This window comes from Panthera leo, chromosome B1 (assembly GCF_018350215.1).
Source record: "Panthera leo isolate Ple1 chromosome B1, P.leo_Ple1_pat1.1, whole genome shotgun sequence".
NCBI lineage: Eukaryota > Metazoa > Chordata > Mammalia > Carnivora > Felidae > Panthera > Panthera leo.
In genome coordinates this window covers 200,407,713-200,427,313 of record NC_056682.1, presented here as the reverse complement: position 1 = coordinate 200,427,313, position 19,601 = coordinate 200,407,713, and the positions used below count along the sequence as shown (strand labels likewise).

The window sequence follows — 19,601 nt, the reverse complement described above, 5'->3', positions numbered from 1 at the left end:
AGCGCTACAAAATGGCAGTTTTTATGCCTTCAAAAAAGTCCATGTTGAAGACTTACAGAAATGCCATTTTTCCCTAGAAGGGGACAACTTCACATCGGGCAGCTGACAGAATGAAAAGCCAAGCAGAAAGCCACGTGGGTCAGGGGAGGCGGTAAACGTGTGAGCAGACACCTGAAAGGCAGTCCTCCTGCGAAGGACAGAGCAGCTACCAGACAAAATCCAAAGATCAAAATAAAGCTCATTATTAGGAAATCCTAAAAGCTTTCAGAAAAATTGTTGGAAAGTAATGAAACTAATTTTTAGAAATGCAAAACCTCCCATAAGGAGAAACTAAACTGACCTCCCTCTAGGAAATCAAAAATTTCAAAAACACTAAGCAGGTTTATTTAGAAAACAAACAAACAAACAAATGTGAACAAGCAGAGTTTTAGAATTTTTAAAATGCAAAAGGCTCTAACATGATGAAAACCACTCAGTCAAGGATAAAACATTTTACCAAATAAAATATTACACATCATGGCGTATTAAAGTGTATGTCAAAGTGATACCTTCGCTTGTCAAATGTCTGTGCATAAAAATGCTACAGCTTTCAACTACTGGCCTCAAAATTACAAAGTGATCTGTCTTCTGAGTTTCGATAGGTGGGGGGAAAATGGCCTGAAATTCTGCAGCTGACTGGTAAGACAGTGGGTCAATTTTTTTTAATTACTATAGAAAGCTGTAAGTAATACATATTACAGTTCTCCAAAATGAAATTAGGTAATGAGCGATACTGTGGTAAGAGTTTGGTATTTGTCAGTAAGAGATACCCAATTCAGTATAAAAATTTTGTGTGGATTATCTGATTCATATCCTACTAGTTAGAAATTCTGAAGGATCAGAATAAAATTCTCCATTTGATTTTGCAAAGAGATGCACATCTGAGAACTCAGAATAGGTTCGAAGCACATGTATTTTTCACCCATTGAATTACATGCTTCAAAGATTACATCAAGTCTGTAGCTGTGACTCAGGATAACTTACAGCCCCTAGGAAGCTATTGAAATGAACAGTATCATCATTTAAAGTATAACCCGCTACTGTTTCCCCAAAGTGTGTATTCTGGGTGACATAAAATTTTATTATTTTTGCTGTGGAAATTCTTCCTTTTGCAGAAACTAGGGAAGCTCCAGGGCTGAAACAAAAGTAGGCTTGTTTATTTTAGGACATCTTAGAACTTTTAATATGGTAATGTGCATCTGGAACCTCCAGAAAGGAGACACAGTAGATAGCATTTTCCATACTTATTTAATTATAGACCTCTTTTGTGTTCCTCAGAACACACTTTGGGAAATATGACCTTCTAAGCAGAAAGAATTAACATATTCCCTACCGGCCAAGTCATAAGTTAGACACAGATCATCTTAGGGGCCTTGTATCCTAAATTTCCTAGAGTCGACAAGTTAAACTGAAGATACCATTTAGGAATAAGATCATGAAGTATTTCTTTCTCCTTTACTTTCCTTTAAATAATCTGCAAAAATTATAGTTCTACGTAGTAAATCAATCAGTACTCCTTTTTACATGGTATCCGAAGCTTACAGATTTCCCCCCTTTCCCCTGGGCACGCCTCGATCCTCATCTGGGATTACGTATACGGAGGGAGGGTGGATGCCTGCATCAACGCATACCGATTATCCGCCAAAGCCTATTACAGGCACAGCAGCAAAGCCGGCACCCGAGTGTCAAGGAGGTGTTGACAGCCACTGAAACGATCCTGGGTTTATTTCCGTTGACAAAACCACCAAGCTGCTCTTTAGTGGATCAAATAGGCGTCTGACAACAGGACGCTAACGGCAGAGCCACCACCAGGAGTGAACTCAACTGGCCAGCGGCTCTCCGACACGGGAAGGCAGAGCGTGGTGCTCAGAGGGCATCCTCCAGGGCCCCCCGGTGGAGGGTCAAGACAATGGAGAGGCACCCGTACTTAAACATCTGCTGGGGTCAAGCACAGCTGCTAACCAATTTAGAAACGCTACCCATCTGGGGGCACCTGCGTGGCTCAGTCGGTCAAGGGCGTGACTCTCGATTTCGGCTCAGGTCCCGATCTCATGGTTCTTGAGATGGAGCCCCGCCTCGGGCTCTGCGTTGAGAGCGTGGAGCCTGCTTGGGATTCTTTCTCTCCCTCTCTCTGCCCCTGCTCCTCCCCTTCCCCTGCTCACGTTCTCACTCTTTCTCTCTCTCAAAATAAATAAATTAACTTAAAAAAAGTAAAGAAAAGCTACTGACTTTAAGTGTACTTTGAGGCATCCCTGAATCTGGGAAACATGCTGAGAAGCCCCACTACGCTCAGAGGCCAAGTACAGTGGCATTAATAGGACTGTTGATCTATAGAATTCTCCCTACATCAATGACATCTGTCAAGACCCAAAATATAAATAATTTAAAGACCGGGCAATATTAACAATGCAATGTTCTCGAAAATATACTTAATATACCCAGCGACCTGCACAGGTCCCAACCTGCCTGTGGTCTTGGGTTGCTATCCGCCTCAAGCAGCAAAGTAGAGAGGACAGCACCTATGACCACAAAGTCCAGACTTGAGGGTTACCTCCAGGACTCATCACTGTTCACCCAGCCCGGGCTTCAGGACAGTCACAGAAGTGGATTCCTTCACAATAAACTAATAATAATACAGTTTCAAAAAATAAAATAAAATACCCAGCAAAGTAGGACACAAAGGTGACAGAGTTTGGATTGGAATTTACACCAATTAAAACCCTTCTCAAAAAACAGACTGAAATGATGATCTGTAGAGCTCTATATGGGTCAAAACTCTTTAAAATTTCACTGACGTACTCAAGTCATTAATATTATTACAAAGGGAAATGTAAATACAAAAAATAGCAGAAATACACCCTCACATATACCCCAGGAACATACGCTCACAGCTGAGAAAAGCATATACACAAAACCAGCCAAGTATCCAAACACTGAACACAAAAGTCAACTTTCAAATGACTCCCGTTAAACATGAAGTTGGTTAGGGCGGGCTGGCTCATTCAGTTGAGCGTCCGACTTCGGCTCAGGTCATGATCTCGCCGTTTCTGAGTCAAGCCCCACAGCACAGAGCCCGCTTTGGATCCTCTGTCCCCCTCTCTCTCTGCCCCTCCCCTGCTTGCAATCTCTCAAAAGAATAAATAAACATTTAAAAATAAATATGAAGTTGGTGGTAATGCTTTTCTTACAGATTCTGGCCAAGTTCTCGCTCGTGAAGTATTTCATTTGGGGGTTAGCAGTAAGTATTCCAGTCAAGTGAATACGAAATTAGACAACTCTGGAAAAAAGGGATTGTAATCTCTAGAAATGTGTAATAAATTAGAGCAATCTTCTCCAGATGCCTCTTCCAGGTGTTATCTAACCAAGGAACCAGAGCTGCTGGAGTGATTTTGGCCCGGAGGTGTGTCGGAGATCCTGGAACACTCAAGCTTCAGCCCCTCACGGACAAGGTCAAAGGTCTGTGTAATTTACGCAGAAGTCACTACGACAAATCAATCCTCCTGCCCTGACCTCTCCGCCTCAGATTCCAAGCCTCCACAGGACGTGTGTTTGAACGTGAGCTGGCTGGCCTCGTCCTGCAGGAGAACTGCACACGTATGCACTCACGTTCAACTGCATCTTTTCTTCGATGTTGCCATTCCTTCCTGAAATAATCTCACACCAATTAATTTCCATCTTCCGTGCTCTCTCTCCATCACCAACCTCCTACACCTCCTCGCTCCGTACTTGAGTCACCACTGTGTAACCTATCATGTTACAGCAAAACCCCCTTTGTGCCCTTATGTCTTTGGGGAGACACAGACGAAGCATTCGGGCTGGATTCAGCTTCCACAACAGAGTCGACACCACCCGGGCCTCCCACAAGGCTAACTAGCGCCCCAACGTGAAGGTGCTGGGAAAGAGGCAGGGGGCCTAAAACTCAAAGGAAGGGCTGACTAAAACAGAAGCACCCACCCCCCACCCAAGGGTGTGAGATCTTTACTACGAGCACAATGGAGAACAGGACTTAAGAGGGGAGAGAGTCGCTGTGGTGGCGGACTTTATAGGTCAGATCTTACTCAGACCCGCTGAATCAGAATTTGCATTTTACCCAGTTCCCCAGGGGACAAATGCACGTTTTTTCTTAAGTAACCTCTAGGCCCAATGTGGGGCTTGAACTCGTGACCCGGAGATCAAGAGCTGCCTGCTCTAGAGACTGAGCCAGTCAGCCGCCCGCAATTGTACTTCAGTTTGAGAACACCTGCCCTTAGACACCTTTCCCTACCTCAAGGTCAGAAAGACGGCCGTCTGTATTTTCTTCTAAAAGCACTCCAGTTTTTCTTCTCATGTTGTGGCAACCTGAATCATGCTCCCAACCAGCCCTTCCCTTCCACGTCCCGTTACACAGCAAGGCCCTACCGTCGCCGTGGGACGTGGGAAGGACTGGCAGTGGCTCCCCGGACGTGGGCCGAGTTCGCGCCCTGCGCTGCTCCCCGTGACCCCGGTGTGACACACACCGCGTCCAGGCGGCTTCAAACGTGATGGTGTGATTGGGCTCGGCCTCTTCCGGTATCGCAGGAAGAACGTGTCCCAAACGCGACAGCCTCAGCCCGGGTCTCAGGAGGAGAAGACCGTGGCGACCGACTCGCAGCCGCCAACGTGTGACGAGAGCCAGGGAGGACCGTCTGGTGCTTCGGCCACTGAGAACTCGGGGGTTCTGTCACCACAGCACAGCCTCGTAAAACCTACTGAAACGTTCACGTCCTGGCTCCATCTCCCAATTACCCACACCTAGGACCAGGGAGGCAGGCACCCGACTGCACGCTTTTCTGTACGGAAAGGGCCAGCGCCTCCGCAGGATCAGCCCTCCACCCCGTGGGCGCTGGCACTTCCTTCCCGCAGCAAAGTCCCCCAGAACCGCACGTCTGCCTGGGGCCCTCTGCTGTGCTGCACACACTCCTCCCCAGGCGACACCACCCGCTCTTAACTGCCAGACTCTCGCGTGAGGTACCGGGAGTCTTCCTCACGAGGGTCCTCCCTATGCATGGCCCTTGGCTCTGTCTTACAATTTTAGGATCGGCCACCACCTTCGGTGAGAAACCCCGCCGGGGTTTTCACTGGAAACGCACTGAACATACAGATCAACTTGAAAACAGACCCGCGGCGTTTACACTACTGAGGTTCCTTCCTAGTTATGAACGAGGACCATCTCTCCATTTCTTGGGGTGTCCTCCCAGATCTCTCAAGTGAGTTTTCACGTTCCACACACAGATCTATTCCTAGAGCCTAGGCCACAGGCTCTGCTAGGTTCTCTGTACGAAGGAGAAGTTTCGTGTTTCTAGCGGTGCAGTCCTTAGGCAGGTCAATGCCGCTCTCTGGTTGTGGGGCCGCCCTCACCTCGGCGGGGCAGGGAAGAGGAGTGTCCTCTGTCCGGAACCCGATGATACAGGAAGTGTTTCCACACTTCCTCATTAAAACCAATGTTCTCTGTAGGTTTTCTGCAGACACCCTTTGCTGGTTAAGAACATTTCCTTCCACCGGCAGTCTGCGAGGATGGCTCTCGCTCCGTCACCTAGGTCTGGAATCAGTGAAGAAAGGGACTTCCTTCCTTACGACATACACGCGGTTTTCTCCCGGCACAGCAGAAGCCGCTTGCTTACGGGCTCTTTACCACCCAAGCGTTCGACATGCTCGTTCTTTGCATCCCAACGACCCATGAGGTAGACACCGTCATTATTCCCTTTGAACAGATGACGAAACGGGAACCTAGAACAGAAACTTAGTTTCTCCAAACATCAAGAAAGAGGAAGAGTCGGGATCCGGAAGCAAGCGAAGCTAACTCCAGAGCCAGGCTCCTGGTCACGACATACCCTCTGGCGACAACTCACAACCACCCAAAGGGCGCTTCTGGCCCCAAAGGGCGCTTCTGGCCCCAACGGGAGGCCCGCAGCAGCAACGGTCTGCGTCCAACTCTGGCTTTCCAGCAGTTACACTCTGCCCTGACCAGTGCAGTTGGACCACAGATGCCTTCAGAAGTCCTGCAAATCATCAAAGCAGGACAAATCCAAAGAGGGGAAAAAGGAAGATAGGATTAAGTGAATCAAGAATTTTAAATTCACATGAAACAGGTTCCAAAATTTTGAGAATGAGCTACTGTTCTAAGTACCTTTACGCCACTGGTAATTTTTCGAAAATATGTATAGCTAAAGAAAACCCAGAAGTCTCAACCACACCAAGAAAATCGCAGGTTAGCATAGACACCACGTGAAATCACATTAAGTTTAAGGAAATCGGTATGTTTCATCGGGGGTGGGGGAAGCTTACTGCACACACTAACTGCTTATGCACCTGCCACACACACGTCATACGTGCAGTGGGCGGGAGCAGGGATGGTGGCTGAGGGGAGTCACAGAGAATGGGGAACGGGCTTACCCTACATTTCTTCAGAAAGACAACCGATAAGTAACATCAAATCAATCAAGTTTTCTAGGAAAACGACCGTCCAGCTGTGGCAGACACGGACGCCCCACCCAGACACCCCCAGCGAAGGATGAGCTGCAGGCCACGGGGAGTGCCGTGTGCGGGCGCCTCTTGACGGACCCCCTCAGCCACAGGGCGCTGCCCCTTGCCCGAGACTGGTCTACATCCGACAACTGAGGAGACTGTGCAGGTCTGGTCATTTGGTTCGTTCTGGGGCAACTCTCAAGGGCTATTCTAGCTGCCAGCCTCCCCACGGGGTTGGCCAAGGCTGGGCCGGGCCTACAAGGCAGCCCAGTGTCTCCTTCCTTTCTACAGGCACGGACCCCGCGGGTTCTTCTCAATCAACATCGCACCCTGAACCGCCAACAGCTGCTTTGCAGAGAACCCACTTCCCAAAGAACCGACTCCACCATCAGATTCAAGTGACCCTTAACTGTATTCGAGTATCAGAAACCACCACCATCTGGTGCGTATGCGAGACACGGTGGGCGTGACGAGGCATGGGGGGGGGGGGCAGTGGTGGCACGTTCTCTAGTAACTTTAAAGCTAAGAGAATGTGATTTCAGCACGTGCACAAAATAATCATCCTCAACGTCCCACATTTGCTGTGCAGGTCAACCGGAATCCACATTTCTATGTTCCGTGTTTAGGAACATGGATACGCTCCCCCAAGTCCGAGGTGCCACAGTCCCTTCAACTAGTAACTCGTTTCCACTCTCCTACGACCACCGTTCAATCTACCTCTGTTCGGCCCCTAACCCGGTAACCGTGTCCTTACAGGATGAGGGAAATGTGGACAGAGACCCACGGAGAAGACCACAGGCACAGAGAGGCAGAAACCGCAGCGAGGTGCAGACAAGCCAAGGAAGCAGAAGCTAAGAGAGAGGCACAGAACAGGTCCTTCCTCAGAACCTCCAGAAGGAAGCAACCCTCCCGACACCATCTTTTCAGGCTGGCAGCTTCTACAGCTCAGCAGGCAGAGAGGAAGAATCACTCTGTGGCTGCAAGTGCCCAGTAGCCCCGGGAAGTCCTGCGGCACCTCCTACCTTCCGCGGGACTGGAAGGGCATTTCTGCTGCTGCAAATTCCACCTCCTGAAAAGCACACGGCATGTGACAGTGAGGAGAAAGGACCCGGCAGGCGTCAGTCAGGAGCACGCCGACTTTGCGCTCAGAGACATCCTCTAATCTGGTGCCGTTCAAACATTTCTCAAAGAAGCAAAACCCAACACTGCGCCTGAAAGCGGTTCCAGGGGGTACAGGCTCAGGAGCAGGGGAGCTGCCCCAACTGCGTCTCCCCACCCCGCCTCCAGAATGCTCTTACTCATTTGTTCATTCAAAAACCATGTGAACTCCTGCTCTGTGCCAGACATGCTTTCACAGCAGGAAAAAACACCACGCGAAACCAAACCTGTGCATTTTCCAGAGGAAGACGCCTAAACGTATTCAGGGTCCCACGGCGGGTCCACAGCAGAGCCGCACTGCACGTGCAGCGGGGAAGCTGGTGCTGCTTCCATCCCACCGTTGGCTCCTCCCCCGTCCTGCAGGCTTGCTGTCATACAACTTTGAAGGATCAAAGCAAAGCCTTCCTACTTTGCGTTCAGTGTATCCTTCTTAACCAAAGCTTTTGGTTTGGCCACTGCTGTTCACCATTCCCAAAGACCTAGAGACGTTTTGAGAAGCTGACAGACCTGAACCCTGGGCCGGAAGGAAAGCGAGACCAGCGCTCACCCCACTTTAGCCAATGGCAGACTGCAGGGTGCTACCCGATCCTTCCCCGGGTCCTCTGCTGCCTGCCCCGGCAAGGCCCGAGAGAGTCCACTCGGGCAGTTTCAGTCTCCGGGCCACCGCTAGGGGAAAAACGCAGGTTAGAAACGCTGCTCTGAGATGTGCACTTATGTTTTTGGAAATGGGAGAACGAACTGCAGGGGGAAAAGTGTAACGCGTAAGGGAAGAAATCTTTGCCTGATATCAGGCAATCCAGGCACACAAACACAGCCAACGACGCAGTAAGCAGCAGCCGTGAGCCACGCCGGCCAGGTCCTCAGACCGACCTGGATCTTCTCAGCATGAATTTTCACTTGCCACTCATGTCCATTTGCCTACTCGTACTGTCAGGACAGAGCAGGGCTGCATGTGTGGTGACCATGGGGGTGCCCCGCTCAGATGGCCCTGCAGGAGAACCCGCTGCCGGGGGCCGAGCTGACCCACAGCCTCCTGCTGCTGCTGCCGCACATTCAGAGGCACCCAGCGACAACGGGCCCACGCCCAGCACTGCTGACCAGGAAGGGGTACTAGACCCAGGCCACCCAGCCTGCGGCAGCCCCCCCAGTAGCCTGACCGAGGCTCTCTCAGAACCGCCCTGGCCTGAGGCGGCCCCCACCCAGTCCCTCCTCCCCTCGCTGCCTTGCACAGGGTCTCACCTGCACAGAGGTCAGAAGGCTGTCCCTCCACACCCCTGCTGCGTCTCTGCCCTAACGGAGGCGCAGAGCCTGATTGCGATTCTCTGCCTACCCCACTCGCGCTCACACGCATGTGCACGCTCTCCCCAACAGTAAAAAATAAACATTAAAAAAAAAAAAAGAATTTTGGGCCCTGGGTCCACCATATATTATTTGTAACCTTAGAGAAGCCCTCCCGGCCACAGCTGCACCGTGTGCAAAACGGACAGGATACCACCCGTCCAGGGTCAGAGGACGACACAGGAGTCCGTTCCCTGCGGCCCCTCACACCAGGCATGCGGCACAGGAGCTGCTGAGCAGGCGAGGGCTCACCCACCTCCCCACCCACTCTCCCTAACCATTCCTAAGACTCCTTTCCCTTCCACCAAGAAATCTGACTACTTTGTAACTAAATAAAGCTCCCAAATAAGCCTATATACCAACTAGTGATCCCTTGTTCAACTGAGCCTAACTGATGATGAAACTTTATTTTCATTCCTGACTTGCCTGTGGTGGGCTTATAGTTTATTTTACTAGATTTTAGAAAATGAAATATCATCAGAGATAGAGATCTTAACACTCTTGAAACTTAAGCTGTTTCCCTAAAGCTTTAAGCATGCTTTTTAGAAAAAAACAACCCAATGCAAAAATCTAAAACTGGAGTTCAGTACCACCTTCCTACTGCTGGTTTTGCAGCTCCTTTAAAGTTTAAGTTTAGGGCACCTGGGTGGCTCAGTCGGTTAAGCGTCCGACTTCAGCTCAGGTCACGATCTCGCGGTCCGCGAGTTCGAGCCCCGCGTCGGGCTCTGGGCTGCTGGCTCAGGGCCTGGAGCCTGCTTCCGATTCTGTGTCTCCCTCTCTCTCTGCCCCTCCCCCGTTCATGCTGTGTCTCTCTCTCTGTCTCAAAAATAAATAAACGTTAAAAAAAAAAAAAAATTAAAAAAAAAAAAAAAGAAAAAAAAAGTTTAAGTTTGTAGCACTCTAGGTTATGAGGTTTATTTTTTTTTTTATTTTATTTTTGAAAGAGAGCTCAAGTGGGAGAGGGTGAGGGGTGGGGGGGGGGGGGGGGGTGGGGGGGGAGACAGAATCCGAAGCAGGTTCCAGGCTCCAAGCTGTCAACACAGCACCGACCTGGGACGCAAACTCACAAACTGTGAGATCATGACCTCAGCTGAAGTAGGAACCATAACTGACTGAGCCACCCAGGCGTTCCTCTTTCAAAAATTTTTTTAATGCTTAATTTTTTTTTAATCTTTATTTATTTTTGATAAAGAGACCAAGTGCGAGCAGGGGGAGGAACAGAGAGACAGGGAGACACAGAATCCGAAACAGGCTCCAGGCTCCAAGCTATCAGCGCAGAGCCTGACGCGGGGCTCGAACTCACTAACTGTGAGATCATGACCTGAGCTGAAGACGACTACTTAGCCGACTGAGCCACCCAGGCGCCCAGTTTGTTTACTTTTGAGAGAGAGAGCGAGAACGTGCACAAGTGGGGGAGGGACAGAGAGAGAGAGGGAGACACAGAATCCGAAGCAGGCTCCAGGCTCTGAGCTGTCAGCACAGAGCCCAATGCAGGGCTTGGACCCACAAACCGTAAGATCAAACTGTGAGATCAAGACCTGAGCCGAAGTCAGACACTTAACCAACTAAGCCACCCAGGCTCCCCCAGATTATGAGGTTTTTTCAAGAAAATACACACTGACTTTGCACACTTAATTATTAGCAGTTTTAAAAAAACTCAAGAATGACGTACATGCACTTACATATGCAGTCCAAAAAGTCTCCAAGCAGATAAACTAAATTGTTGACGGTGGTTACTCACAGGGAGCAGGATTAGGTGGTGTAAGGATGAGGGATACTTCCCTTTAAACGCTTTTAAAAAGTCTTTACAGGGGGCACCTGGGTGGCTTGGCCAGTTAAGCACCCAACTCTTGATTTCAGCCCAAGTCATGATCTCACAGTTTGGCAGTGTGAGCCCCGCATCTACTTCAGATTCATTCATTCTCTTTCTTTCTCTCTCTCAATAAATTAACTTAAAAAAAAATCTTAAAAAGAAAGTCTTTACTGGACAGGCTACATAACTGGTAGGGTCCAGTGCAAAGTGAAAACGTAGGCCCTTTGATCAAAATTATTAAGAGTATCAAGACTGTGCCAGCAGAGCACTAAACCAACTGAGGACTGTCTGTACAGGTTGCTGACTCATGAAGCTGACCCTGAAGCTTTATAATTTTCTTTTTTAATTTACAGTCAAGTTAGGCAGCATATAGTGCAATAATGATATCAGGGGTAGAATCCAGGGATTCATCCCCTATGTATAACACCCAGTGCTCATCCCAACAAGTGTCTTCCTAAATGCCCCTTACCCGTTCGGCCCATCCCCCCACCCGCAACCCCTCCAGCAACGCTGTTTGTTCTCTGTATTAAGAGTCTCTTATGTTTTGTCCCCCTCCCTGTTTTTATATTACTTTTGCTTCCCTTCCCTTATGTTCATCTGTTTTGTATCTTAAATTCCTCAGATGAGTGAAGTCGTACATATTTACCTTTCTCTGACTAATTTCTGTGTAATTTTTAACCAAATACTCAATGTGCGATACAAAGAATTTGTCTTCCTTAGTAGCACAAAATTAGATCACAGGGCTACCCATGATATAAGAAGAAAATATCCAGGCTGATGTCTGAAGTTATTAAAATATACCCACCAAAAAAATTTTAACATGATCAATGATAATTCAGAGAAGTTAGAAACTTTCTGGTCTTTTTTTTTTTTTTTTAGGCTGCGTTACAGTAAGAAGGTTATTCACAAAAGTTCACCAAGACACATGTTAGGAATGTTCACAGCAGCGCTGTATGGAAGCCCATCCCATCAAAGAGTTAAATTCTGGCACATTCATACAATGGACTATTAGGCACATTAAAAAAAAAAAAAAAAAAAAAAAAAACACAAAACACAGTGAAGTAGGTCTGTACACAGAGATCTGTATGTGCTGGCATGGAAAGCGCTCCAAGATGCACTCCAAGATACAAAGTTCAGAGTTTGCTTAAACACAGAACACTCTACAGGGACTTCCGTTTTTTAGAAGTACTAGAATGCAAAAAAAAAAAAAAAGAAAAAAGAAAAAAAAAGCATATTTTTTTCCTGTGACATTCAAGAAACTTAATCAGTGGTTCTTTAAGTACAGGATGAATACAGGAGGGGAAGGAGAGCCAAAGAGGAGACTTATTTGTCATCTTATAACTTGATGCTTTTTTAGATTTCTTAATGTACTTTTTTTAAGTTTTATTTATTTCTGAGACAGACTGAGAACACAAGCGATGGAAGGCGAGAGAGAAAGAGAGACAGACACAGAAGCAGGCTCCAGGCTCTGAGCTGTCAGCACAGACCCCGCGTCCGTTCAAATTCATGAACCAAGAGATCATGACCTGAGCTGAAGTCAGAGGCTTAACAGACTGAGCTACCCAGGCGCCCCACTTAACATGTACTTGGAAAAATCTAAACAAGTTTTACAACAGTTACTAATATTTGGAACAATGTTTTAATGAATCATACAAAATATACCTTAATTGTATTAAATAAAGCTTTTAAGTTTACAAAAACAAGAAAACTTCTTTGATGGTACTAGCAAAAAAAAAAAAAAAAAAAAATAACAAAAATACCACCAGTACTCAATTATCTATGGTGGTACCAAAGAAAGCAGTGGCAAATAACAGCAACCAAAAAAAAGAATTTAAAAAGCGTCTCTTCCATTTCAAACCTTCTCTCGATTACAATCTTCAGAGAAGATGCTAAGAAGCAAAATGTTAATCAGACACGAGAGAAAGCTTGTAACTGAATAAAGAAAACCAAATAAAGGGCTTGAATAAATCCCCAAACTGGGCAAACGATTTTGAAATAGTTCCGTACTGGCTATTAAGATCCCAAAGGTACTCCGGAAAACGTAATTGAGCTAGAAACCAACTCCTGCCTGAAAGGGAAAATAAGCCCCGCCCCCCGCACTTGCCACCTCCCGCAGTACTGAGCTAACAGCCACAGGGCCAAAAGGACCCGCGAAAACGCGCTGCCACATTTCTTTGTGCTTCCTTTATCTCCGCAATTCTTTTCTCCAGAGGTGGTGCACTCATGTCAGCATGTACTGAGCGACCAGTCCCCTGTGCCAGGCACCAGGAAGACTACAGGCGGTGTCAGTCACGAGAGGAGGGCAAGGCGGCGCGCGCGCGCACACACACACACGCACACACACACGCACACGCACAGCGCCTGTATTCACAGCACTCCCATTTCTTTACCACTCTAGCTAGAAACACGCACACACAAAGCAGCATGTTCTCAAGCATACTGTAATTAATGAACTATTGCCTTTATTTCTAATACAGGTACTAGTTCATCCGCTGGGATAGCCCTGCCATCCCCTCAATTCTTTGGGGCAGGTTTTAAGAAAGGTTTATTAGGAATATATAGATTTTCAATGATTTCTTTTAAAAAAAACTTCATAATCATAAACACAGTCAACGTAAATTAAATAGCAATACATACTCCTAAGTTGCTGGAAACAGGAAATTCCGTATTACATGAGGACCAACAGATATTACTTTTTAAAGTTTCTAGATACATCTTTCCATCAATAATACACATATATTTAAAAGCAGTGACTGGGGCGCCTGGGTGGCTCAGTCAGTTGAGCACCCAACTTCAGCTCAGGTCACGATCTCACAGTTTGTGAGTTCGAGCCCCGCATCACTCTCTCTGCTGCCAGCATGAAGCCCGCTTTGGATCCTCTGTCCCCCCTCTCTCTCTCTCTCTGCATCTGCCCTGCTCACTCTCTCTCTCAAAAGTAAACATTAAAAAATAGAATAAAAACAATAACTATATACTTAATTAATTAAAAGTTTCAAAATTACAGCTGGTTTTCCTCACCTAGTTTCTCCCCCTCCAGCCAGGGGTTAGGACTGCTGACCAAAGGAAGAGACAGAGAGTTATGGGAAAGCCTAGTGACTGAGAAAGCTTTGGAGATAGTGTCAAATTCAGACTTTCAACAGTCACTCTAAACGTTAAATAGAGACATTCTGTCACTTAATAATTACAAGATATAAGATTAGGGGCACCTGGGTGGCTCAGTCAGTTAAGTGTTCAACTCTTGGTTTTGGCTCAGGTCACGATCTCACAGCTTTGTGGGTTCAAGTCCTGCATCAGACTCTGTGCTACCAGAGCACAGAGGATTCTCTCTCCCTCCCTCCCTCTCTCAATGCCCCTCCCCCACTCATGCTATCTCTGTCTCTCGAAATAAACCTTAAACTTAGAAAGACAAAAAAACCAAGATAGAAGATTAAAATGAAAACATGTGCTTTACTGAAAAATAACATGTAGTGTGAAATTTAACAATTCCCATTTTCCACTGACTTTCTTAAGCCACATGCAAAAAAAAACCCAGCTCACACAGTTAGGTTTGCTGCTCTCCAGAGTAATTTAGGACAACTGTCATGAATCTGCTTGTGCAAAAGTCCTCTCCAAACAAGTACTCACTTTTCTGCTTACTTCCAAACTATCGAAAGAACAGGCTTGCAGTTGGAAAAGCCAAATGATTTCTGTCTTTACACACACCAGAATGTGGGTGCCCCAGAAACAAATCTGCAAACACTGTTACAGTAAACCAGCATATACCATTTACCAACTTACCCAACCACTAGTGTTGTCTACACCTGCTCAAAATAATGGCTAAAAGCTGCTACTAACTGAGCACTTACTATGTGCTGGTCCTGTTCTGTGTCACGTGTACTCACCAAGCTCTGGCAGAAAGCCTTCCAGCCCTACTCCCCTCTGCTGAAATCAGGGACCGCAGAGTGAGTGACCTAACTCAGTCAACCACTTAATGGGCAAGTACAACGTAAAAGATTACACCGCACGCTAGAAGGAGTAGGGGATGGAGAAGATTTCCCTCTCTTCCCTGGAGAAGTTTATAATCCAGCAAAGACCTCCATGTAAAGAATAAACTAGAATGTCATAAGGAAAAATAACTGAGTGGCAGCATCAGTCAAGCACTGTGGGGGAGAATGACGGGAGTTCATTCTGAAAGTCAGCGGAAGCTTCTTTCACAGAGGAGCAGCATTTAAGCCAAGCCTTCAGTACTAAGGCTTTTGTCAGGAAGAAAAAGGCGCAAGGAACTGGACACACACTTCCATTAGTGGCGGAGGGTCTAGGGCTAAGATACAAGATGGCGAGAGTAGTGCAGTCAAGACAGAGCTTACAAGTGAATTGAGGCCAGGTGGCATGGGTCTCGGTGATTTCTTTCTCACTAATTCCCAACCGGTGGCAGTGTCTCCAAGGTGAAGATCTCTGTAGGGGAAGCCTACCGTCAGAACAGAACGAGGCCACAAGCCTCAGGTGTGCCAGGATTGGGGGGGGGGGGGGGGGGGGGGGGGGGGGGGGGGGGGACGCTGAGAACCCCCACGGTGCATACTTGGCAGGTGGGGGGCACGGCAGGGTTTGATTCCCACTCTGAGCAACTCTGCAACAGAGCGCAGGAGGACCAGAGAGGAGAACAGGAGGCCAGTCGGCAGGCCTACAGCAGCCACCTACACAAGGACAGCAAGGACAGGCCACAGGAACCGCCGAGGAGGAGACGTGGGGAAAGGTCTGCTGAAACCCCGGTCAAGCAGCAGAAGGCTCAGTTTCCAGCCCCGGTAACGAGGAGGGCAAATGCGCTGTGCAGACACCCGGTCACCTTCCGTGGGAGCAAGGACGCGCAGAGCACAAAGTACAGCCACTTTAAGTGACACTGCAGAGCAAAAAATAGCACGGACACGACTGTTCTCATTTCACAGAACAAAGACACTGAAGTCCAAGAGAGATTTCACCGACTTGCCCACGGTGACACGGGGACAGAGAGGAGCCAAGACACCAACCTGAATCTTGCAAATCCAAGTGCCCCCCAAAAAAGCCAGCTACCTTTTCTAACGTAGAACAAATCTCCAAAACAGAAACAAAAGCTTTAAAGAAAAAGCGTGTAATCTGCTGCGAGTGCGGTTTTATTCCAGACAGAAGAAATATTGTGAAACTTGTGTTCTGGTTGCCTCTACCCAAGAGACGGGGTGCACGGACTTGAGAGCAGGGCAGGCTCATGGACCCTGAAAGTTCGGACACAGAGGAGAAAGGCGGCTGTTTGTACTTTGTATAAAAACACCACCTGGTAACTGAAAAGAAAGATTTCAAGTATTAACTATCTTCAAGGTAGTACAACTACATTTTGAATGTCGTGGTTGGTACTCTTATGTCTGCTTATTAAAATACTTTGTAACAATGATATAGGAGGAGGATGACAGGCTGGGACTTCATTTAGCAAACATTTGGCCACTTTAAGGTTTAAGCCCCTCAGCAAGGGCGGGGGGCGGGGGGAGGTATAAAATAATGGCATGGTCACCACAACCAGGGCTTAACGTATACAGTACGATGTGACATAGGTAATAATGAAAGTAAAAATAGAGGATTATGACGGCAGCAACGAAAAACTCACGTCGACAGGACTTCCAAAGGGTCCCAGAGGACATAAAATCGGGCATGGACCTTTAAAAACCAGAGGGGCAGGAATGAGACAGAGCATCCCAATTAGAGAAAAAGGATATAAGCAAAGAAGGGAGGGAGCAGCTTGGCACATTCAGAGAACCAAGCATAGTCCCATTCAGTGGAACACTGTGGTGAGAAGACATGTAAAGTTCAGGGATAACGAGGGCCAGTCCCAGGGGCCTTGAACGTGATGCTGGTGCGTCCCGAGTCTAGGCTCCAACAACAAGCAGTCTCCACTTTCTGAGCCAGAGACTGGCAGTATCAGATCTGTGTTTAGGACAGAGGACTGCAGGCAACGTGTGCACAGGAAGGGGTGGGGCGGAGCCTAAAGAGAAAGCATCGGCCCAGAGAGGAATCTGCAGTTTCACGCACTAAGCGGTAATCTAATTAATGTTTTAAAAGGAGAGGACTGTTGACACAATTACTTCGCATCTCCCCTCCCCTGATGATCCGAAGCACCCTGAGACAGGTATCGCCATTCCTTCCATTTTACAGACCGGAAAACCAGCTAAGAGGCGATCAACTGCCCCAAGTCAAATGCTGCTAAAACAGGAAGAAAACCCAGGCACACTATGCAAAACGAAAAGAATCCTTCCTACTGCTTTCGAAAAGTGCTACTGTAAAAGCAGAGTGATCTACAATACCATTAGAGAAACGCCAAAAACCCATGTAATTTTCTTAAGGGTTTGCAACTTGTGTAACAAATAAGCTAATTACCCTTAAAATAATTACAGACTTGCTTCATGTTCATGCCATGTTAAAGACCTGTGCTTTTCTTTAAAAAACAAAACCCTTTAATTCCACTCCCTATGGAATTAAATACTTAAAAGTAGGATGCCCCCCTCCATTCGATGTTCCAGTGGCCAAACCCGTAAACAGGCTAACGAAACAACTAATGCATGTGCCCAAACTGAAGCAGGAAAATACTTTTTGAAAAATTAAAAATGCATCATTTAGTAAGTACAGCGATTGATTCTAGTATACAGTAAGTAATGACTGCAAGGATCTTACCTAAAGGTATGCCAAGGCACAATTCCGGAAAATGGTTTGTCACCCAAAAAAAAAAAAACAAAAAAACCACACAGACACACACACAAGGCCTAAAACGATCCTGAGACCCATTTAAGAATGGATCAATCCAAAAGAACCGAGGACAGAATATTTGACCTTCAGGACGCACAGTGGTAGATTCCCCCCACCCCCTCCTGTAAGTTCGCAGTCTAGGAAGCGGTCAAGGTGTCCTGGCACGGGTCTCGCGCTGCACAGGAGAAATCTAGCTTGGGGATTTGGCTGTACGATTTCATCCGCAGCAACATCACCTATTATCAAACCGGCATGCCCCCCCCCCCGCACCCCCTCATCAGTCTTCTCCTACCGTTTTGTTGTTGTTGTCTTCTAACAAGCTAAAGCCCAAAGATGTAAAACGCATTCTCAGAAACTTGGGACAATGAATGCGAGTGTCCAACCCAGGTCATCATTAGCAGCAACCACAATCAAACCGTTCCAAGGAACCGCACGTCTCTTCCCCGCCTAGTCGGCTGTACCTTTCACCAGGCTAAGTCTCCGCACCCTGCCCACACAGGCCCCGAACCGGAGGGCGGCGAAAGAGAAATCCAAACTGGCTTCTGCCACGAATCGGGACCTGCTCCAGGACCTCGGCAGGCCGTGTCACCTGCGCGCCGCCCGCGGCACGCAGAGACCTCGGGCGGCAGGCGACATTCCACACGCGGCACCCCCGTGTCCCCAGCCGGCAGGCGCGGGGAGCTGGGCAAGGCCGCCGCGGCCGCCCGAGCCCGCGACTCCCGGGGACCCGCCGCTGCCTCCCGCGGCCGTCACCTCCGCCGGACCCCGCGCCCCGCCCGCCCCGCGCCACAGGCCCGCGCGCCCGTCCGTCAGCGCCCGCCCCGCCCCCGCGCGGCCCCTCCCCCGCCGGCGGTCTCCCCGCCCGGGCCCCCCAAAAGACAATGCTGGAGGGGAGGGAGGGGAGGGGCGCGGGATGCGCGGGCCGAGGGCGGCGCGGCGAGCGCCCACCCGCCGGCCGCAGGGGAGCCCCGCCGCCGCCGCCCGCCCTCGGGCCCCGCGCCCCGCCTCGCCGCCCCGCAGAGAGCCGCTCCCAGCGCGGCCGCACCGGCCCATTGTGCGGACTCATCGTCCGGCCCCGCGAGCGGCCGCGCGGGCCGGGGCGGGGGGGAGGGGGGGGGTCTCCGGGGCCCGGCCGGGCTTCTCGCGGAGCCCGCGGCCCGGCGGGGCAGCCCGGCCCCCCTCAGGCCGGCCCCGGCGCCGCCGCCGCGGCCCCCGCGCCCGCCCCGGCCCCCCGCCCGCCCGCCCGCCCGCAGTACCTGCCGAGCGGCCGGGCGGCGCGGCGGCCGGCGGGGCGCCTCCTCTCGCGGCGAGGGCTCCGAGCGGCTGCCGAGCGCCGGCGGCCCTGGCCTGCGCCTTACGTAAAGCGGCGGCGGCTCCGGCGCCACTCGGCGGAGGGCGGGAGGCGGCGCGCCGCGGCCGCTCCGCTCCGTTACCCGGCAACTGGCCTCAGCGCCCCGCCAGCCGGGCGCGCTCCATATCCTTCCGCCCAGCCGCCGGATTACATCAGCGCCGGCCCGGCCCGCCCCGCCCCGCCCGGCCCCGCCCCTCCCGCCGGCCGGCCCTGTGGGCGGGCCGCCGGCCCGGGCCCCGGCCGAGCCCCGCGACTGGGCGTGGGCGCCGGGCGCCGCGGGAGGGCGGAGGGCTGCGGGCGGGAGCCCACCCCGCGCGCGGGCCGTCGGAGGGGGAGACGCCCCCCCCCCCCACCCCTGCGGAGGGGCGCGTGGGGCGGCTCTGGGCGGGAGCCCCTGAACTCCGCCGCGGCCGCCCCACCCCGGACCCCAGACCCTGCTGGGGCCGTGCGGCTGGCGGTGCGCCGCCCCACCCGCGGCCCGGGGCAGCCCCCGCCTTTCCGGGTGCAAACTCCACCTGTCTGCGCCCCCTCCTAACCGCGTCCTGGGATGGCTGGAGTGGGCGGTTTAAAATAAAGACTTCAATTTTTTTTTTTTTTTTTTTTTTAAAGAAACCCAGAAGACAAGCTAAAGAAATGTGACACGGCTCTTTTTATTAAGTAGGCAAAAATAAATTC

At 49.8% G+C, this 19,601-nt stretch overlaps 1 protein-coding gene across 3 annotated transcripts in view; it reads right to left on the bottom strand.

The window, feature by feature from the left end:
- KIAA0232 (KIAA0232 ortholog) overlaps window positions 1–18,942 on the bottom strand; it is an 84,511-nt gene extending 65,569 nt beyond the window's left edge. Inside the window, exon 1 of one of the 3 annotated variants that reach the window (XM_042936955.1) lies at window positions 18,832–18,942. The gene's annotated coding sequence lies outside the window, so the exon portion shown is untranslated. Of the gene's footprint in view, window positions 1–15,177; window positions 15,337–18,036; window positions 18,273–18,831 lie in introns of those variants that run through there. The other 2 variants (XM_042936956.1, XM_042936957.1) reach the window with 2 other exon arrangements.
- Between the last annotated feature and the right edge of the window lie 659 nt (window positions 18,943–19,601).